Below are 23,499 nucleotides of genomic sequence, written 5' to 3' on the forward strand. Positions count from 1 at the left end.
ATTTCTTGGAAAAAATTTTCATTCATGTCATGTATCATTTTCTTTTGTGGATTTGCTTCTGATTTTTTTTTTGAGTGAATAATCCTATGATTAATTTTCTAAATTCCATTTCTGGCATTTCCTTGATCTCTACTTTAGCATTGTAATGTTGAAATGTTGTGTTCCTCTGGGAGGGTCATGGTGACTTCCTTATTCTAGTTTCTTGAATTTTGGTTCTTATTTTTCAGCATTTGTGGAGTTTTTAATTTTTAATTTTTCCTTTTGTTGGTTTTTATCTTTGGGGTATGCTTCTGTGGCTTTTTGGAATGTCTGCCCTTCCAGTGAATAACAGGAGGTATATGGTGGGTGTGGCCAAGGGGCTCTGGCCAATGCCCTAGGGTGGGGCAAGTCTCCAGGGTAACACCTAAGTTCCAGGAGCATGGCGGAAATCAATACCCAGCTATGGCTACACCTTTACTTGTAGCCACCGAGTCCCCATGGTCTCAGCACTCAAGTCTCCCATAGTTGTTGAGTCCAGAGGACACTGCTGGCACAGGCACCCCTCTGTCCTTCATTGCTGTCCAGCTGCCTCCCAGCCAAGTCTGAGTCAGTGGGGGCTGTGGGCCATGCCCACTGTTTGAAGTTCTGGATCATACACATCACAGAGTCACTGGCTGAATGCCTGCCTGCCACTGCTGCCAGCACTAGCTTCAAGTGTCCTGTCTCAGTGAACTGTTATGTGCACACCTGCAGGCTTTTGTAGTTTTGTCCTGTTTTAAAATGGCAACTGCCCTCTCTCAGCTGGATCACAGTTTCTGTTTTGGAGTGACTGGTTGGAATTGAACAACCCTCTACACTTCCACTAGGACCACTGACAACTGCCAGCAACTCCCAGCACCCTGGACTCCAGTCTGGACACACACCATATTCTCTCTCTGCTCTAACCTCATGGGTTGGTACAGTCTATCCTCCCTCCATCTCAAGAATGCTGCCAGCTCTGGCTCTCCATAGCTTTGGCTCTCCGCACTCTCTGGCTGTAGGTTCAGGCCATTTCCCCTCCTCCCATGGGGCTTCCTGGGTGTTTTTCTCTCTAATTCTCCACCAGGAGTGTACCTCTTACATTATTCTCCTCACTGTTTCTCCCTAGCCTTTGAAGCATGCCACTCCCAAATCCTCCATTTTTTTCTTCTTCTGGTCCTCCTACTGATTTTGGGTTTGGTTTGTTTTTTTTCTCTAGATCCTTGAGATGTATTGTTAGATCCTTTACTTTTTGCCTTTCCAACTTGTTGATGTAAACACTGATTGCTATAAACTTCCCTCAACACTACTTTTTTAGTAACTCATAATTTTTGATATGTTATATTGTCATCTTCATTTGTTTTCCAGAATTTTTTGAATTCTTTTCTGATTTTTCCATGACCTACTGTTCATTTAGGAACATGTTGTTCAGCCTGCATGTGTTTGCATGTTTTCTGACATTTCTTTAGTTAGTTAATTTCTAGCTTCATTCCATTGTAGTCAGAAAAGATACATGATATTATTTCAGGTATTTTTTTGATTCATTGAGACCTGCTTTATGGCCTAGGATATAGTATATCCTAGAAAAAGTTCCATTCACTGATGAAAAGAATGTGTATTCTTCAGTTTGGGGATGAAATGTTCTGTAGATAACAGGTCCATTTGGTCCATGGTGTAAATTTAATTTGTTCTGTTGTTTCTTTCCTTTCTTTCTTTCTTTCTTTCTTTCTTTCTTTCTTTCTTTCTTTCTTTCTCTCTCTCTCTTTCTTTCTTTTTTGCCTAGTTGATTTGTCCATTGATGAAAGTGGCATGTTGAAGTGTCTCATTATTGTATGAGTCTGTGTCTCCCTTTAGATCCATTAACATTGCTTTTAGATAGCCAGATGCACTAGTATTGGGACATGTACATTTATTGTAGTCACATTTTCCTATTGAATTGATCCTTTAATAATAACATAATGCTATTCTTTGCCTTTTTACAGTTTTTGTGCTACTTCTGATCATTTTTCTTTCCATTAGCATGGAATAGCTTTTTCCATCCTTTCACTTTTGGTCTGTATGTATTGTTGTTAGTCATGTGTGTTTCTTACAGGCAGCAAATAGAGGAATTTTTTTTAATCCATTCAGCCAGTTTGTATCTTTTAATTGGAGAATTTAGGGTATTTATATGATTATTATTGATAAGTAAGGAGTTTGCCTTGCCATTTTCCCATAACTATTCCTATTGTTTGGTTTGGCGTTCCTTTGTACTTTTACTAGGAGATTTTCTGCCTTCACATGCTTTCATAATGATGACTACCTTTCTGTTTCTCTGTGTAGCATATCCTTTTTAAGCATCATTTATAAATCTGGCTGAGTGGTGACAAATTCTTTCAATTTCTGTTTGTTATGAAAGGTCTTTATTTCACCTTCAGTTCTCAGTTGACAGTTTTTTTTCTTATAAGACTTAGACTACGACTTTCCATTCTTTCCTAGCCTATAAGGTTTCTGATTAGAAATCAACTGTCCATCTAATTGGAGATCCTCTGAAGGCAATATGGTATTTCAGGTACATTTTAAAATCCTTTTTTTTTTAATATATTTTCCTGTTGAAGTTTGACCACCATGTGTCATGCTGAAGATCTTTTCTGGTCATGTCCATTAGGAGTTCTATGTGCTTCCTGTACTTGATTGTCCCCTTTTCTCCAAATTAAGGATGTTTTCAGTTATTACCTCACTGAATAGACCTTTTAATTGATTCTGTCTTTCCACATCTTTAGGAAATCCTAAAATCCATATGTTTGTTTATTAAATAGTATCACAGAGTAGTTTTTTTTAGGTAGAGTTTTTGCCCATTGAGGATGCCTGGGAAGGTTAGCTTTTGCTGGCTGAGAAAGGGTTTATGAATTTGAGAGTTTATTTGAGAATGTAGTTATAAGAAACAAATTATTTGGCTTTCTACTTATTGTCTAGCACAGAGATTTTAAGGCCTTTATAATTTCCTGAGTAATAGGTGTAGCTCTGATCCTTCATAACACACCCCTTTCTGGCAATAACTGTGAGCTCACTATACAACTTCAGAATGGAGAGAGTTGACCATAAACAGCAAACATGCTTGGGTCTGGCATCTTCAAGTTCTCTTCTAGCTCTAGATGGGACCAGAATTGTTTGATAATTAGTAGGTGTTGGAGAACTGGGTTGGTGTTCAGGAAGCATGACAACTTTGGTGTTAGAAGTGACATCCAAAAAGATTCCGGGACAGGCACTATGTTGTAGTAATTTAAGCTGTTACCTGCAGCACTCACATCCCTTATGGGTCTCAGTTCAATTCCCAGCTGCCCCATTTCTGATCCAGCTCCCTGCTAATGTGACTTGGAAAGCAGCAGAGGGTGCACCCATGTGGGAGACCTCTAAGTTTAGTCTGAAGTGAATATAGCTATTTTGGGTTATTTTGGACGATTGTTCTAATGGTCTATCTTTCTGCATATTTTTATATTTAATTTGTGTCTTTATATTTATGTTACTTTTGTAATACTTATTTGAGATCTTGCTGCTGCTAAGTGTGGGCACCAGAAGATCATGGAAAAACTCCACCATGAGACTCTGACCCACACTGCTTGGCACCCAGTGCTTAGTTCATCGATGAACATGTACTCCCATTTTGCCACTATTCAAGCTCTGTGGAGAAGTTCCACAGCCACCACAGCCTTCAGAAAGAAATTAGAAATGCTGAGGGGCCACTGCTATCACCAAGCCAAAGAATAAAGGTAAGGAGGTAAATAAAGTCACAGAGATCAGAACAAGAATACATTTATCTAAGTGGAAGTCAACATTTTACATTTCAGCTTTTTTAAGATTATCCAGTTTGGATTTTGGCTTCTACCCTTAAAGAAGTTTCAAATTTCATTAACATTATTATAATTTATTAAAGCAGAATGATTTATTTCTAAGGTATTTGTTTCTTTGAAAACTGATATGCTTCTGTGGCTTTTTGGAATGTCTGCCCTTCCTGTGAATAACAGGAGGTATATGGTGGGTGTGGCCAAGTCAACATTTTACATTTCAGCTTTTTTAAGATTGTTAAAATCACATGACCTTAAGTAAAATGTTAAACCCACCTTATTCTTGTGATGTAATGGAGCTTACGGGTAAAAGATTACATCTATTTTTAAAAAATGCATTACTGCCTTTTCTGCTTTTACTACTCTCAGTAAGTAAATAGATGTTTTGAGTAAGTCATTTTCTTGGCCCCAAGGGCTGTTTTTCTAAAATATTCATAGAAAACCTTTGATAATTTATTTAGTGATTATCTAATCTAAACCTAAAACGTTAGGCTCCTGTACATAAAAAATATTCTGCTAAATTTATGCTATAGATCCTTCCAAGTTTTTTTTTTTTAAGATTTATTTATTTATTTGAAAGGCAGTAAAGAGAGAGGGGCAGAGGCAGAGAAAGAGATAGAAATAGTGATAGTGATAGTGATAGTGATAGTGATAGAGATAGAGATGATAGAGATAGAGATAGAGACAGAGATAGAGATAGAGATAGAAATCTTCCATTGCTGGTTCACTCCCCAAATGGCTGCAATGGCTGGAGTGGGGTGGATCTGAAACTAGGAGACAGGAGCTTCTTCCAGGTCTCCCATGTGGGTGCAGGGGCCCAAGCAATGGCAGAGAGCTGGATTGGAATTGGAACACCCAGTACTCAAACCAGTGCCCATATGGGATGCTGGCACTGCAGGCAATGGCTTCTTAACCTGTTATGCCACAGTGCCAGCCCCTCCAAGTTTTTTTTTTTTTTTTATCAAGAGTATATGGCCTCAGATGGAATAAGGACATGAGCCTCAGCCATTTTCCCTCATTGCCCAAAAGATAAAACTTTGGAATGTATTCCTTGCCCTTGAAACTCAATTGGGTCTCACACATTGCCTTCATACCTGACCCCTTACAGCCACCTGAAAGACCAGTTGCTCTAAACACCTGAAAGACCAGTTCCAGGAATTCCCCTCTGCCTGCTGCCCCCTGCCCCACCCCCATCCCCAGTCCTCCTAAAATATAAAAAGGTCTGGCCCCTGGGGGTCAGGGCCTTCTGCCACATGTTCCATCAATGTGCATTCAGGCAGTTGGCCACCCACCTCTATGGATTTATTTTCTCTGAATGAATTCAGTCTGGCTGTAAATTTGTACACTGCCTCCTCTCTATTCTGTGCCTCATTTCCTAACATTTTGGTGCTGAATGTGAGGAGGCACCAATCTGTAACCCTTTTCCTAACAGCCTCTGCATATGTGATACAGTTCCTGTTTAGGGATGGTGCCACTCAGATTGTATTTTTTTTTTTTACTTAACTCCTCAAATAAGTATAGCTTGTCTCAAGTTTGTAAATTTACAACTATGGTCTCAATTCATGTAGTTGCTAGTGATATATATTTTTCTTGCTTAGGTAGTAACCTCCCGGTCTAGTTCTGTTGTATACTAGAAAATCTCAAATCATAGTTCAAATATTTGAGATAAAGTTCTCAACATTATTTGCAGGAATTATTTTATTAACTTGTATTCAATGTGGAAATAATATAGTCCTATTGATTTTATTGCACTTCAAGTAAGAAATGGAAGTGGTACTCAAAAATTTGTTTGTAACCTTCTGGTTATACTCTTTGATCCCTATAATATGATACTATATGCAGTGCTCAGAAATAGAAAAATATTTGAAAAATCTTAAAATAAAATGCTTATTGAGGGCAAGCATTGTGGTGCAAAGGGTTAGGCCATATGGGTACTGGTTTGAGTCTTGGCTGCTCCACTTATAATCCACATCTCTAATAATATGCCTGGGAAACCAGCATAGGATAACCCAAGTGCTTGGGCCCCTGCCACCCACATGGGTGACTCATGGCTTTAGCCTGGTCCAGCCCCAGCCATTGCAGCCACTTGGGGAGTGAACCAATAGATGGAAGATCTCTCTGTCTCTCCTTCTATCTATATAAGTCTGTTTTTCAAATAAATAAAATGTTTTAAAAATTAAAATACCAATTTTAATGTTTATCTTAAATTCACAAAAATTGATTGCATTTAGCACATAGAAATGATGGTTGAAAATATTTGCATAATGTAAAATGGATAAACCAAGGTAATTGCTACATGCATTCTATCATACACCTGTTTTTTACATTGGAGCTATTTAAAATGTAATCTCTTAGTTACTTTCTATAGTCAAATACATCGTCATTAACTACTGTCACCATGATGTATGCCAGACCACTTTTGAATTTTTTCCTATGCAAATGAAATGTGTTTTCCTTTGACCGATATGTCCTCAAACTCCTCATATGTCTTTATATTTGTTTATTTAAGATACATTAATTTATTTAAAAGGCAGAGTGACACAAAGAGAGGGAGAGACAGAGAGAGAGATATTTCACCTGCTGGTTTACTTCCTAAATGGTCACAATGGCTGAGAGTGAACAATGCTGAAGCTAGGAGCCTGAAACACCATCTGGGCTTATAGCATAGGTGCAGGTGCCCAACCACTCTTGTGATAATACAGTGTTTTCCCTGGCACATTGACAGGCAGCTGGATTGGAATTGGAACAACTGGGACTTGAACCAGCACTCATATGGCATGCTGGTATCACAGGCAATGGCTTAGCCTATAGTAGCATAGCACCAGCCTTTGTCTGTATACTTAAAATGGTTTTCTGATACACAGCACGGATTTGGGTGTTGGTTTAAATTTTCCCATGTCAAATTCTTTTAATTGATGTATTTAGCTAAAGCACATTTGAAGGGGTTATTGATATTGTTGGATTAATATGTACTATGTTTGCAATTAATTGCTATTTGTTTTAGTTATTTCTTAAAAGATTTATTTATTTATTTGAAGGTCAGAGTTACACAGAGAGAAGGAGAAGCAGAGAGAGAGAGAAGTCTTCCATCTGCTGATTCACTCCCCAATTGGTCTCAATGGCTGGACTTCGCTGATCGAAAGCTTGGAGTCAGGAGCTTCTTCTGAGTTTCCCATGTGGATACAGGGGCCCAAGGATTTGGACCATCTTCTACTGCTTTCCGAGGCCACAACAGAGAGCTAGGTCAGAAGTGGAGCAGCAGGACTCAAACCAGCATCCTTGTGGAATACTGGCACTGCAGGCTGTGGCTTTACCCACTACACCACAGCGCCAGCTTCTGTCTTAGTTATTTAAAGGAATTTTTAATACATTATATTCTCAGGGTTAAAGCAAATGTATGATAATTGCTATAACACAGTTCTCATCAATTTTATCATTAATGTGATATTAATAGCAAGAGAATAAATTTAATGTAGTCCATAGATATAATTCCAAGACATGATATTTCTCTGATTCCTCTTTCCTTCTTTTTAATTTATGAGATAGTGTATTTTTAAATTTATATTCTAGCTGAAGGCTTAATTCTCCACTAAGTGAGGAATTGAATAAGTAAAAATTAAAAGGCAATATTCAGCAGAAATATAGGCAAAATCAAAAGAAAATTCATACATTTTGCTCATATACAGTAAATTATAAAACAATCACATATCTCTAAAACTGTAGTAATATGTCATTCTAACTTATTGTTTTGACAAAGATGTAAAACAAATATGGTAAAAGTGTATTTACAGTAATATTTATACATATATATTTCTTTTTTTTTCTTTTTTTTTCTTCCTTAATATTAGTTCCTACATATAAGAGAGCATATGTAGTATTTGCCTTTCTGTGTCTGGCTTATTTCACCAAACATGATGCCTTCCAGTTGTATCCATTTTGATGCAAATACTATAATTTCTTTCTTTTTTTTTTTTGACAGGCAGAGTGGACAGTGAGAGAGAGAGAGAGAGAGACAGAGAGAAAGGTCTTCCTTTGCCATTGGTTCACCCTCCAATGGCCACCGCGGCCAGTGCACTGCAGCCGGTGCACTGCGCTGATTCAAAGGCAGGAGCCAGGTGCTTCTCCTGGTCTCCCATGGGGTACAGGGCCCAAGCACTTGGGCCATCCTCCACTGCACTCACTCCCGGGCCACAGCAGAGAGCTGGCCTGGAAGAGGGGCAACCAGGACAGAATCCGGCACCCCAACCGGGACTAGAACCTGGTGTGCTGGTACCGCAAGGTGGAGGATTAGCCTATTGAACCTCAGTGCCAGCCACAAATACTATTTCATTCTTTTTTATATCTGATTAATATTCTACTGCATACATACATATATATATTTTCTTTACCCATTCATCTTTTGATGGACACTTGTTTGATTTCATATTTTGAGTATTGTGAACAGTGCTGCTATAAAAATGGTGGTGCAGGTATATCTTTGATAGAATATGTTCATTTCATTTGGGTATATACCCAGAAGTGGGATTCTTGGGTCATATGGCAAGTATATTTCTAGCTTTTTTCAGAAATTTCCGTACTGTTTAGTGGCTGCACTAACTTATATTCCCATGAATAGTGTATAAGATTTCCCCTTTCTCCATATCTTTGGCAGAACCTATTACATTTTGTCTTTTGGATAACAGCCATTCTGACAGGGGGTAAGTGGTACCTCATTGTGTGTGTGTGTGTGTGTGTTTACAGGCAGAGTGGACAGTGAGAGTGAGAGACAAAGAGAAAGATCTTCCTTTACCATTGGTTCACCCTCCAATGGCCGCTGCGGCAGTCTCGCTGCAGCCGTCACGCTGCAGCCAGTGCACCGCGCTGATCCGAAGCCGGGAGTCAGGTGCTTCTCCTGGTCTTCCATGTGGGTGCAGAGCCCAAGCACTTGGGCCATCCTCCACTGCACTCCCAGGCTACAGCAGAGAGCTGGCCTGGAAGAGGGGCAACTGGGACAGAATCTGGCACCCTGACCGGGACTAGAACCTGGGATGCTGGTGCTTCAAGGCAGAAGATTAGCCTATTGAGCCATGGCACTGGCTCTTTGTGGTTTTAATTTGCATTTCCCTGATGGGTAGTGACTTGTGCATTTTTTCATATATTTCTTGGCCATTCTTTTTCTTTTCTGAACTGTATGTTGAGGTCCTTTGCTCATTACTTCCTTGGATTTAAAAAAAATGATTTATTTTGTTGAAAGTCAGAGTCATAGAGACAGTGAGAGACAGAAGAGAGACAGAGACAGAGAGAGATCTTCCATCTGCTAATTCACTCCCCACATGGCTACAATGGATGGGGCTCAACCAGGCCAAAGCCAAGAGCTTTTTCCAAGTTTCCCACATGAGTAGTAGGGGCCCAAGCACTGCTGCTTTTCCCATGTCAGAAGCAGAGAGTTGGATCAGAAGTGAAGCAGCTGGGACATGAACTAGCACCCATATTGGATGCTGACATTACAGGCAGAGGTTTTACCCAATATGCCAAAATGCTGGCCTCTGATTTTTTTTTATTGTTGAGTTTTTGAGTGTTAATATAGTCTGGATTTTTATGCTTTATCAAATAAGTAGCTTTAAATGTCTTCTTCTCCTTCTGTTGGAGGTGTCTTCACTCTATTGGTCATTTTCTTTGCCGTGCAGAAAGTTCTGAGTTTGATAGTTCCATTTCTTTAGTCTTGCTTTTGTTGCCTGTGTTTTGGAGGTCTTGTCCAAGAAATCTTTCCCTACACCAATGTTGGTATGTTTCCCCTACAGTTTCTTCCAGTTATAGTCTCAGGTCTTAAATTTGGGCCTTAGGACATTTTGAGTTGATTTTTATATATGGTGTGCGGTGTGAATTTAATTTCATTCTTCTACATACATAAATCCAGTTTGCCAGAACAATTTGTTGAAGAGACTATACTTACTGTACTGTATGATCTGAGACTATTATCAAAAATCAGTTTTCTTTATGTATGTGGATTAATTTCTGGGTTGTCTATTCTATTCCATTGATCTATATGTCACATTTTATGCCAGTAACATGCTGTTTTCATTGCTATACTAGTAATTGTACTATGCATTGAAATCAGGTATTGTGATGCTTCCAGCTTAATTTTTCCTACTTAGGATCACTTTGGATATTCTAGGTCTTTTGTGATTCCATGTGAATTTTAGGATTTTTTTTCTAATTCTATAAGAAAATGTCATCGATAGTTTGATAGGGATTGCATTGAATCTTTAGGTTACTTTAGGTAGTATAGACATTTTATTTTATTTTATTTTTTAAAGATTTATTTATTTGAAAGGCAGAGTTACAGAGGCAGGGGGAGAGAGAGAGAGAGGGAGAGAGGGAGAGAGAGAGATAGGTCTCCCATCCACTGGTTCACTCCCTAAATGACTGCAATGGCTGGAGCTGGACTGATCCAAAGCTAGGAGCCTGGAGCTTCTTCCAGGTATCCCATGTGGGTTCAGGGGTCAAAGCACTTAGACCACCTTCTACTGCTTTCCCAGGCCATAGCTGAGAGCTGTATCAGAAGTAGAGTAGTTGGGACTCAAACTGCTGCCCAAATAGTGTGCCATCACTGCAGGTGTTAGTTTTACCCGCTATGCCACAGTGCCAGCCCCTATGGACATTTTAATAATAATCATTCTTCCAATCCATGAGTAAGGGATATCTTTCCATTTCATGGGGGTCCTTGTTGATTTCTTTCATCATTGTTTGATAACTTTCATTGTAGAGATCTTTTACTTCTTTGGTTAAATTTATTCATAAATATTTAATTTTTTGGTGGCCATTGTGAATGGGATTTTTTTCTTGATTTCTCTTTCAGTGAATTCATCATAGCGTATGAAAAATCTACAGCATTTTGTATATTGATTTTGTAACCTGCAATTTCACTGAATTGGTTTATCTATTCTAGCAACTTTTTGGTGGAGTGTTTATGTTTTTCATGTGCAATATCATGTTATCTATAAGAATAATTTGACTTACCTTTTTCCAATTTTGATACTCTTTCTTTCTTCCTACTCCCTAATTGCTCTTGATAAAACTTCCAGTATTATATTGAATAAGAGTGGTGAAACTGGACACCTTTGTTGTGTTTCAGATCTGTGAGGAAATGCTTTCAGTGTTTTCCCATTCAGCATGATATTGGCTGTTGGTTTGTCATATAAAACCTTTATAATTTTGAGTATGTTTCTTCTCTATCAGATTTATGGAGGGTTTTTATCATGAAAGTGTATTGAATCTTATCAAATGCTCTCTCTGCATCTATTGAGATGACCATATCATTTCTGTTTCTCATTATATTGATGTGATTTATGATACTTATTGATTTGAAAATGTTGAACCACCCTTGCATTTCTAGGATAAATTCCACTTGATCATCATATATGATCTTTTTGATATTATTTATATTTGACTTGCTTATATTTTTTTCCTGTGGCTAGTAAAGTATGTTCCTTTTACCTAACAACCCAACCAGCCAGCTCTTCCCAATATAAGAGTCCTTGACTTTAATGAGATCATATTGAATTTTCTTTATTGTTTAATGAATACATTTTTACATAGATACAACTTCAGGAATACAGTGGTTCTTTCCCCCATGCCCCCCACTGCACTCCCATCCCACCTCCCATTCTCTTTTTCATCTCCTTCTTCATTATGGATCATTTTTAGTTTGACTTTATATATAGAAGAAGGCAAATTGTTAAAATCTATGGCTTGCTTATATTTGGTTGAGAATATGTTAATGATGTATATTTAGTATTTTAGCACAAGGAAAGCCATTGAATTGCTTGAGATTTTGAGGAACAATGTTGAAGAGAAAGATAAAGAATTGTCTGCAGTTACATAAGCTATGTGACCAGAACAACAATTACCTTAATAAGACATTGTAATGGGCCAGAGCCACGGCTCACTTGGCTAATCCTCTACCTGTGGCTCTTGCACCCTGGGTTCTACTCCCAGTTGCTCCTCTTCCAGTCCAGCTCTCTGTGGTGGCCCAGGAAAGCAGTGGAGGATGGCCCAAGTCCTTAGGCCCTGCACCCGCATGGGAGACCAGGAGGAAGCACCTGGCTCCTGGCTTCAAATTGGCTCAGCACACCGGCCACAGCACACTAGCTGTGGCAGCCATTTGGCGGGTGAACCAATGGAAAAAGGAAGCCCCTTCTCTCTGTCTCTGTCTTTCATTGTCTAACTCTGCCTGTCAAAAAAAAAATTGACACTGTAATGGAAATGATTATTTGTAGCATGTATGAGAAAAAAGACTTAAGAAAAACTTCTACTGCGGCCGGCACTGTGGCTCATTTGGTTAATCCTCCACCTGCTGTGCCGGCATCCCATATGGGCACCAGGTTCTAGTCCCGGTTGCTCCTCTTCCAGTCCAGCTCTCTGCTGTGGCCCAGGAGGGCAGTGGAGGATGGCCCAAGTGCTTGTGCCCCTGCATGCACATGGGAGACCAGGAAGAAGCACCTGGCTCCTGGCTTCTGATTGGTGTAGCTCTGGCCGTAGCAGCCATTTGGGGAGTGAACCAATGGAAGGAAGACCTTTCTCTCTGTCTCTCACTAACTCTATCTGTCTAGTCCCGGTCAGGGGACCGGATTCTGTCCTGGTTGCCCCTCTTCTAGGCCAGCTCTCTGCTGTGGCCCGGGAGTGAGTGCAGTGGAGGATGGCCCAAGTGCTTGGGCCCTGTACCCCATGGGAGACCAGGAGAAGCACCTGGCTCCTGCCTTTGAATCAGCGCAGTGCACCAGCTGCAGTGCACTGGCCGCGGTGGCCATTGGAGGGTGAACCAATGGCAAAGGAAGACCTTTCTCTCTGTCTCTCTCTCTCTCTCTCACTGTCCACTCTGCCTGTCAAAAATAAAAAGAGAAAAAAAAAGAAAAACTTCTACTAAAATTGAATATCATTTCTAAGAGATTACTAATAATTTAGACATTATACATTAATATGAACAGTATAAAAAAACTTTTGAAATCTTTATCAAAATATACCACAAAACAGGAATTATAAACTCAGCTGCTGAAAGAGGCAAAGCAGCTGAGCAGAGCAAGTGAAGTAGGGAGGTGGGGATGCTAGCTCACTGGAGAACGTGTGCCTGATATAGAGGGGACAGATTCTGTACAACACAATGATATACCTATATCTTACTGAATGTTTCCTCTGGCCACAATTAAATATTACTGGAAATAATAAGATAAAGATAATGAAAGAATTTAAGTCACTTGGAAGCAGAATGATGCACTTGAAAATCACCCATGGGGGCTGAGGCATAGCAGGTAAAAGTAACTGCCTGCAGTGCCAGCATCTCATATGGGTGACATTTCGAGACCTGGCTGCTCCACTTCCAATCCATCTCTGACCTGGGAAAGCAGTAAAAGATGGCTCAAATCCCTGGGCCCCAACACCCTCAAGGGAGACCTGGAAGAAGTTCACAGCTGTTGGCTTTGGATCGGTGCAGCTTTTGTAAGTTTTAAAGTCCCAAATTTGTAAGTTTTAAAATTTATAAGTTTTAAACTCCCAAAAGAAACATCAAGATCCAAATAGTTTTACTGGGGAATTCTACCAAAAGTTTAAGGGGGAGTAACACTAATTGTACACAATCTCTTTCAAAAAATAAAATAGGAGGGAACTATTTTCTTGTCATTTTATGAAATTGTAGTTACTCTGATACCAGATACAGGCAAAAATGATTCGGGATTAGAAAACCATACACATTGCAATATAGAAGAAAACTATTTAAAATTATAGCAAAAATTTAGTAAGACAAAAAATTAATTATACACTATTGGGGTCAGTGCTGTAGCATAGTTGGTAAGGCTGCTGCATAAAGTGCCAACATCCCATATGGGTGCCAGTTCAGGTCCTGGTTGCTGCACTTCCTATCCAGATCTCTGGTATGGGCTGGGAAAGCAGTAGAGGATAGCCCAAGTCCTTAGGCCCCTGCACCAATATGGGAGACCTGGAGGAAGCTCCTGGCTCCTGGCTTCAGATCAGCCAAGCTCCAGCCATTGTGGCCATATGGAGAGCAAACCAGCAGATGGGAGACCTCTCTCTCTCTGTTTGCCTCAGCCTCTCTGTAACTCTATCTTTCAAATAAATAAATAAAAAAAAATTATACACTATAACCAAATGGTATTTGTTCCAGGAATATAAATTCAATTCAGCATGTACAGGACAATTCATACAACCCACAGTGCTAATAGTCTTAGGAAAAAAAATTATGTGATGATATCAATTGATAAAAAATCCATTTGATAAAATTCAACACTTATTACTGATAAAATTTTTCACAAAAAATTAGAGGAGAAATTGTTCAACTTAATGCAGAGCATCAGTAAAAAACCAATACAGAACATATTTGATATTGAATTTCTGAATATTTTTTCTTAGGATTAGAGCCAAGGCAAGGATGTACATCTTTTCCACCCTTATTTAACACATTCTTGGAAGTTCTGGCCAATGCTACAGAAAAATAAAAAATATAAGAATTTGAATAGAAATTAAGAAGTGAAGCTGATGTCCTACTTTGGCCTGTTCATGTGGAAAATTCTAAGAAACTTGTTGTTTAATATCTCTTCAGACTACCAAATAAATCCAGAAAGGTTATAGGATGCAATACAAAGATACAAAAATCAACTCTCTTGGGGTTGATGTCTAAAGCAGCACATAAGGCATTGTTTTGGATGTCCAAATCCCATAGAATGTCTAGGTTAAAGCTGAGCTCTGTTTCAGATTCTAGCTTCCTTCTAATGTGCAGTCTTGGAAGAAGTAGATGATGGCTCAATTATTTAGGTCCCTCTCACTACCATAGGAGGCCTGGATTAATTGCCTGACTCCTAAATTTTGCTTGCTTCAGCCTCAGCTATTGTAGGCATTTAGTGGAGCAAACTAGCAGATAGAAGATTTCCTTGTCTCTATATCACTGCCTTTCAGATAAATAAAAAATTAAATCAACTTTCTTACTGAAACTAAAGATGCAATATCATGAACAATTGTTCAAATAATGAAATACCTGATGTAAATCTCTCAAAAAAATAAGAATTATATGTGGAAAACTATACTATATTGATTAAAAAGATTTAATAACCAACACACAGTTCAATGGAACTGAATATAGAGGTCATAATTCATGTACTTACAACCAACCAATTTTTGACAAAAATGCCCAGACCATGCATTACAGAAATGATAATCTCTTCAGTAAATGGTGCTGGCAAAATTGGATGTGTATGTTTATAAGAATGAAATTAGATTCCTGTCACCATATAAAAAATAATTCAAGATGGATCAAAGACCTAAACTTAAGACCTAAGATTATAAAGTTATTGGGAAAAAATGTGGAGGAAACACTTCAAGACATTGGCGTAGGCAATGACTTCCTGGAAAACCACCCAAAGTATAGGCAAAAAAAATCAAAACCAGAAAAAAATGGGATTACATCAAACTCACAATCTTTTGCACCACAAAGGAAACAATAAATAGGGTGAAGGTACCACCTGTAGAATGAAAAAATACTAGCAATATATTTATCTGGCAAAGGGTTAATATCCAAAATACATCAGCAACTCAAAAAGATAAACAAAAAATCAACTAATCCAGTTAGGAAAGGGACAAAAGATATCAACAGACAGTTCTCAAAAAGTAAGAAATATAAATAACTAGCCAATGTAAGAAAATAGTTCTCAATATTTCTAGGCATCAAGGAAATGCAAATGAAACCCAAAATGAGATTGCCTAACCCATATTAGAATGGCTATTATCTAAAAGGCAGTGAGAGATAAATGATGTTGAAGAAGTAAAGAAAAGGAAACTCTTTTTTTTTAAGATTTATTTATTTATTTGAAAGTCAGAGCTACACAGAGAGAGGAGAGATAGAGAGAGAGAGGTCCTCCATCTGCCGGTTCACTCCCCAGATGGCCACAATGACCAGAGCTGTGCCAATCCGAAGCCAAGACCAGGAGCTTCTTCTGGGTCTCCCATGCAGGAGTCCCAAGGACTTGGGCCATCCTCCACCACCTTCCCAGGCCACAGCAGAGAGCTGGGTTGGAAGAGGAGCAGCTGGGCCTCGAACCGGCACACATATGGGATGTTGGCACTTCAGGCCAGGGCGTTAACCCACTGCGCCACAGCTCCGGCCCCGAAAAGGAAACTCTTAAACATTGTAGATGGGTATGTTAATTAGTGCAGTCACTGTGGAAAATAATATGGAGAATTCTGTAAAAATTGGAAATAGACTCACTATATGATTCAGTTATCTCACTACCCACCATATACCCAAAAGACACAAACACACTGTATTAAAGAGATATCTACATCTCCATGTTTGTAGCAGCATTGTTCACTATAGCTAAGATATGGAATCAACCATGATTTCTATCGTCATATGAATGGATAAAGAAAATCTGATGTACATTTGTACAAGGGAATATTATCCAGTTACAAAAAAGAATGAAATTGTAGCTTTACATCAAAATTGTCAGGGACCACACAACATGTGGCCTCTTAGTGGAAAACTACTGAAGTAGAGCTAAGCAGCCCAGACCAGAGAGTACTGATAATGCAACCTTGTGTGACCTGTGCCTTAAGACCTTGTAACCTTTCCCCTACTTGCACTTGTAACCTTTCCCCTACTTTCACAAGCATTGGAGCTACAAGATAAGCTCTCCCTCCTTCCCCTGCCCAACATCCTGCCCTCCTAAATGCCCCTCCTTCCCCCCGCCTGACACCCTGCCTTTATGATATATAAGTGTGTGGTTGAAAAATAAAATTTGCAGCTTGAACAGACAAGAGTCTTGCTGCCATCTTTGTTTCTCCTGTCCCTTTCATTCCCCATTCTAGGTACTTGGCCCTAGTTGACGTCCCGCGAGACAGGACACAAAATGATTGAAATTGTAAAACATCATGTTTATTGAAATAAGCAGAACACAAAAAGACACATACTACATGTTCTCTATATGTGGGAGTTAAAATTTATTTTAAAAATCAAAAGAAGAAATGTCTGTATGTATCAATTTTACAGCAAACAGTATTTTACCAAGCTGTTAAAAAAATCGAATTAATAACAATCATATACTATTAGAGTATATATTATTGTTATATATTACCATAGTTTTAATGATTTTGTGACTATTTTAAAATTTATTTTACATGAGTAAACTTCAGCAACTTTTATTCAAATTTTATTTATAACCATCACTATTTTCCTGATCAAATATGATCTTTTAAATTTTTATTTGTTGAATTCTTTGTTTAGTGGAGTACTTAGTCTTTGACTATAGTAAACTAAAATGCTATCTCAATAATAATAAAATATTAAGAAGATATAGGTAAATAAATCCCATGTTCTTGGAATAGAAGGTCCCCCAGAATGAAGATGACAACTCCTCCTAATTTGCATACATGAGGATCTGGAATTTATGGGAGATGAGCATTCTGAAAAGACTATGGGTGGATTCTAAAAATTTTGGTACCAAAATCAACTTATCTTAATTCCACCTTCCTTGAACTTTTTGTAGTGCCACCATATGTCTAACACAGTAGCTAAGACCCAATGCTGACAATAAACTCTAACCATGATGCTTTCCCCACCCCTCACCCTAACTCTAACTGAATAAATAGTAGATATCATCAGGGATGGAGTAACATTCCAATTCCATCTAGTGGCTTGCACAAAGATTGCACAGAAGTATGGCCATAGTATTCCTGCTAAACATATATGACCTGAATCCATTCTGAAGAAATATCTGAAAAACTGAAATTTAGACACATTCTACAACATAAAAGAAGGGTTCCTCTCAAAAATGCCAATGTTGGAGTGGGCTGTAGTCAAGATGTCCAAGTCCCATATCTAGGTTGTTTTTTTGTTTTTGTTTTCATTTTTTGACAGGCAGAGTGGATAGTGAGAGAGAGAGACTGAGAGTAAGGTCTTCCTTTGCCGTTGGTTCACCCTCCAATGGCCGCTGCGGCTGGCGTGCTGTGGCCGGCGCACTGCCCTGATCCGAAGCCAGGAGCTAGGTGCTTCTCCTGGTCTCCCATGGGGTGCAGGGCCCAAGCACTTGTGCCATCCTCCACTGCACTCCCTGGCCACAGCAGAGAGCTGGCCTGGAAGAGGGGCAACCGGGACAGAATCCAGCACCCCAACCAGGACTAGAACCCGGTGTGCTGGCGCCGCAAGGTGGAGGATTAGTCTAGTGAGATGTGGCACCGGCCCATATTTAGGTTTTAATTCCAAGCTCTGGTTCCTTTTTCAAGCTCCTGCTTATATATATCCCGACACACAATGGTGATGGCTCAATTAATTTCATTCCTGGCACCAAGGTGGGAGACCTGGATTGTGTTCACAGATCTTGGGTCTCACTATTGTAGGCACACAGTGATTCAGTGGATGGGAGCTTTTGTGCTCTCTTTCTTTTTAAAAAAATTATTTTTGACAGAGAGGGAGAGGAAGAGGGAGAGAGAGAGATAGCGAGAGCGAGAGCGCACACGCTAGAGAGAGATTTTCAGATGGCCTCAATAGCCAGTGCTGAGCCAGGAAGAATACAGGAGTTAGCAGCACCATCTGTGTTTCTCACATAAGTGGAAGGGGGACAAACACTTGGGCCATCTTCCATTGCTTTTCCAAGGCCATTAGCAGGGAGCTGAATCAGAAGTGGAGCAACTGAGACCAAACCAGTGCCCAAAGGGGATGCCAGCATTTTAGGCAGCTTTACCCACTAGGCTACAATGCTGGCCCTTAATTTTTTTTTTTATTTTGGAGCTGGCACTGTGGCACAGAAGGTTAACAACCTGGCCTGAAGCACCGGCATCCCATATGGGCACTGGTTTGAGACCCAGCTGCTCTACTTCTGATCCAGCTCTCTGTTGTGGCCTGGGAAAGCAGTGGAAGATGGCCCAAGTCCTTGGGCCCCTGCACCCATGTGGGAGAACTAGAAGAAGATCCTGGCTCCTGGCTTCGGATTGGCGCAGTTCCCACTGTTGTGACCAAATGGGGAGTGAACCATCAGATGGAGGACCTCTCTTTCTCTCTCTCTGCCTCTCCTCTCTATGTAACTCTGACTTAAATAAATCTTTAAAAAAATTTCTTATTTTATTTGAGAGGCATAGAAACTGAGCAAGAATAACACATGGGGGACTTCTGTGGTTAGTTTCTGTAGATGAAACCAAATGATGTTGGACACTTCAGGCAGTGTCTGTACACAGTGAAGCTGTCTGGTGAAACTCTTCTTTGCAACTCAAAGACTACATTTACCAGAGGTCCCTCGGTGAGATATGAACGTGCAGAGTGCCAATTCAGACAGTACTACCCTGAATGTCCAGGGTTGCCTGGAAAAGCATGTGACCTTCAGTTCCCAGGGGCTTATATAGTAAGAGATAGGGGGATGGAGCACCAAGAGAATCACTATCCAGGATACCTAGGGTTAACCAAAGGAGCAAGGGAGCAAGTAAACATTAGTGTACTAGTTTCTGTTTGAATACTTGTTTTCAGCACTTTTTTATTTGTATCTAAGAGAAAAATGGATGGATCATATGGTAACCGTTGTAAATAAGATTTATTATATTTCTTTGAAAGAGCTACAGAGAGGAAGACACACACAAAACACAGACACACACAGACACAGACACACAGACATACAGGCAGAGAGATCCTATATCTACTGGTTCACTCCCCCAGATGGTTGCAATAGCAGGGGCTGTTACAGGAAGAAGCCAGGAGCCTGGCACCCCATCCAGATCTCCCACAAGGATGGCAGGGGCCAAACTACTTGGGCCATATTCTGCTGCTTTTTTAGGTGCACTAGGAGGCAGGCAATGGGAGTGGAGCAGCTAGGATGCACATATGAGATCCTGGCATTGCAGAAGGTGGCTTAACGTACTATGATACAACACTGGTTCCCACACGGTACTTCTATGCTTAACTTTTTGTACAATTGACAGTTTTCTACCAAGGTCAGACCATTTTACATTTTTTTTCCATAGACTGGCCTGGAAGTTGGAACACCATGTTGGAATGCCCACATCCCATGTTGTAGTACCTGTGTTTAGGTCCTAGTTCTGGTCCCTATTTTGGTTTCCTGCTGGTGCACACCCTGGAGGCAACAGGTGTAGTTCATGGGGTTGGGTCTCTGTAAGTCAAGTGAAAGACCTGTATTGAGTTTCCAGATCCTTATTTTGGCTCATCCCAATCCCAGATATATTGTTAATTTGCAGAATAAATTGGTGGGTGGGAGCTCTGTTTGTCTCTACCTCCCCTACTTACAAATAAATAGATAATTTAAAAACTTCCCCAGCAAAATAGATAATTTAAAAACCTCCCCAGCAACTGACAGAGCATATATATTTCATTCTATAATTTTTCCAATTTTCACACTTGAAAATTTCAGTTTATAGACCATTGTGAGTGGATTTTTGGGTTAGCTATAAGATTTGTGTCTGTGTTGTTTTTTTCTCATGTGGTTTGCATGTGGTTAATTTTTCCCCACAATTATTCAGTTGACATCTGTGGAACAGACTGTTCTGTGTTGAATTGGCATAGTTCCTTTGACAAAATTAGTTAACTAAATTTACATGCTGTATTTTCATTCCATTTATTCTGTTTCATTTATCCACTCATGTATTTCTTCCCCAACATCACACTATCTTCATTACTACAACCTTCTGACAAGTGTGAAGATTCACTAGTGTAGTTCTTTAACTGGTCTTCAGCCCTGTGTCATCTATTTTAGAACATTCTGCTAGTACCAGAGAATACAGTGTGGACATCGCATTCATAGAAGAGACTGCTGTGTACATATGAGATTCATCCTAGGGACTATGGCATGGACATCATATTCATATTAGAGACAGTTGAGAACATGTTATATTAGTCCCAGGAGCTTCTCTGTGTATATTAATTCTAATTAGAGGCCACTGTGTATATTTTACATCAGTGAACACATCCTGTGTTGGGGAGGAAACAGTGAATATTTTGAATTATATTTTTCTATTTCAAGGCCTTCCTCTGCTGAGTACTTTGAAGAATCCTCCCTCTGCTGGGAGGCTAATGAAGAAAGGCTTTTTACTCACCACTGCAAAGTGTGAGCCTAGCACTTCCCTTGCCACCAGGATGGTTATTAATGTTTTATCACATTTTTATTCCTGGTTTGAAAATTACTTTTTCATAATGCATTATTAACTTAATATTCTGCTAAATTCATCTTTCCAAGATTTAAATTTTATTCAGATGAAATTGGATGCATTTACCCATAGGCTATGGCAGCAGACTTAAACTTTATTCATAAATGACCATATGGTTCTCTTTTTCATTCTATTTTCATCAATCATCATTATCAAAATTACTCTAGCCTCTCTCTTTTTTTTAAACAAGTAACAGGAATTACATGTTCTTTCAGTCTTAATTCCTTCCTTCCTTCCTTCCTTCCTTCCTTCCTTCCTTCCTTCCTTCCTTTCTCTCTCTCTCTCTCTCTCTCTCTTTCTTTCTTTTCTTTCTTTCAAAAAGATGTGTTTGTGTGCCCTCTGGTGGCCTCCCAGGTTCAACACAGGACACTCAGCATTCGCTGTTCAACAGTAGTAGTACCATCTGGGCTTAAACATTGTACATATTTTGTTTTTAATTTGTCATTATGCATATTTAAAAATTTTTTTCAGACTGTATAATGATTGTTGATATATCCTTTTGTTCTTTTTCATGAAATTGATTATGGTAATATGTAATTTCCAAAAATAAAATCCACTTAATCACCAAAAATATTATTGACTCAAAGTTATGTGTGACATATTATCTTTAAGTTTTTGAAACTTGGTGACATCCACTTTCTCCACTCAAATCGCAAGTGTTTTCTTTTTCTCGTTCAGTCTTGCCAGAAGTTTATTTATTAATTTATTCACACTCCTAGAAGTCACATTTGGAACTGTCTGTTATAGGGCTATAGACACATTTTCATTTTTATTGATTTATGGTTTTAAAAATATTTTCCCTTTTTAAAAATTTACTCTTCTGGTGTTTTAAGTTCGATTTTTGCATTTAGTCTTTAAACCAAGACTTAGAGGTTCCGAGCACTTCTGTGAGAATGCACCCATGCTTTCTCAGTGCTAGCACAGGGTCATCTCTTGCACCATGTCCCACTCTGTCATCCAGCAGCACAGGGCACAGGACACCACTCCTCTATTCTTGGGGGAATTTCTTTTCTGGGCTTCCATGCAACACCTTGCTTTCATCCAGTAACACTAGCTGCTCCAACTAGGTATTTTTTGATTCTTCCCTCTTTTCTGTTCTATTTCTTAGTGTTGGAGAGCCCAGGGCCTTGTCTTTGGTCTGCTTTGCTTCTGTTCTTTGTTCTTGGCTTCTCCATGCCTCAAGGTTTCACTTACCATCTACAGGATATGAGCCTCACATTTATTTCTGCAGTCTACTCTTGCACACTGAGCTACAGACGTGAATATAAGTTGGTGTCTCAGGATTATCATGGTGCCATCCCCCAGGTACCTCACACTGACCATGTTCAAAGTGAAACCCTGACACTTCTCTGCAATTTGTTTCTTTCATATGCTTCCTTACTCCTTATTCAGTGACAACCTCCCCCTCCCAGTTACTCATGCCCCAAACTTTGGAGTCATCTTTGTCTTCCCTGCTTATTTTTCATCTTTGTCAAAAAAAAATATAGGTAGCTCTCCTTTAGAAAAGCAATCCTGCTTGATCATGTTGAGTGAAATTTTTGATGTGTAGTAGGATTCTATTGGTTAGTATTTTGTTGAGAAGTCTTGAATTCACATTGATCAGAAATATTGGTCTATATTTTTCTTTTGCTGTTTTTGCTCTGGCCTTGCCTCGCTGTGGTGTCAGGATAATTCTAGCCTTGCAAAATGAGTTTGAACAGTTTCTTTCCCATTTCAGCTTATTCGGATAGTTTTTAAAAACATTTATTACCTTATTGGAAAATCAGAGGAGAGAGAAAGAGAGAGAGAGAGAGAGAGAAATATTCTACTCACTAGTTCACTCCCCAGATGGCTGCAATAGCCAGCAGTGGGCCAAGTGAAACCCAGGAACCAGCAGCTTCACTTATGGGTTAGCTTTTCTATGTCTTTCCTTTTTTTTTTGCCTTCATAGACCTCCAAAAATTAAGTATTTGCTTGCTTGATGGTGTTCCTAAGGTCTCAAAAGCTGTCCTCATTTTTTTCATAAGACTCATCTTCAAGATCTGATATCATTTCTTATGTTTGATCCAGTCTTTTGTTAAGTATTTCAAAAATATATTTTTAAAGTGTTTATGCATTTATCTGAGACACAGGAAGGGAGAGACTTATATACAGAGATCTCTCACCTACCATTCTCTCCCCAAATGCCCACATTGGCCAGCGGGCCTTAGCCAGAAATTCAATCTATGTCTCCCACATGAATGGCCAGAACATTACTATTTGTCGTGCACACAGTAGTGTTGGTGAGAGACCAGTCACCACAATGAAAATGATGACATAGGAAACATGATGGATTTTTCCACATTAGCAATGGTGGCAAGTGTGGTGTATATGTGGTCCTGTTGGAAACAGGCATGGGCCATGGGTGGGCCAGCAGTGATGGCAGGGGAAGTGTAGTAAATAATGCAAGTCTTAGGGCACTAGCAGCTTTGAGGAGTACTCAAGTGCTGCATTATCTGACTCCGGCTTGCTGTGATTA

This window comes from Lepus europaeus, unplaced genomic scaffold, assembly GCF_033115175.1.
Source record: "Lepus europaeus isolate LE1 unplaced genomic scaffold, mLepTim1.pri SCAFFOLD_104, whole genome shotgun sequence".
Classification (NCBI taxonomy): domain Eukaryota; kingdom Metazoa; phylum Chordata; class Mammalia; order Lagomorpha; family Leporidae; genus Lepus; species Lepus europaeus.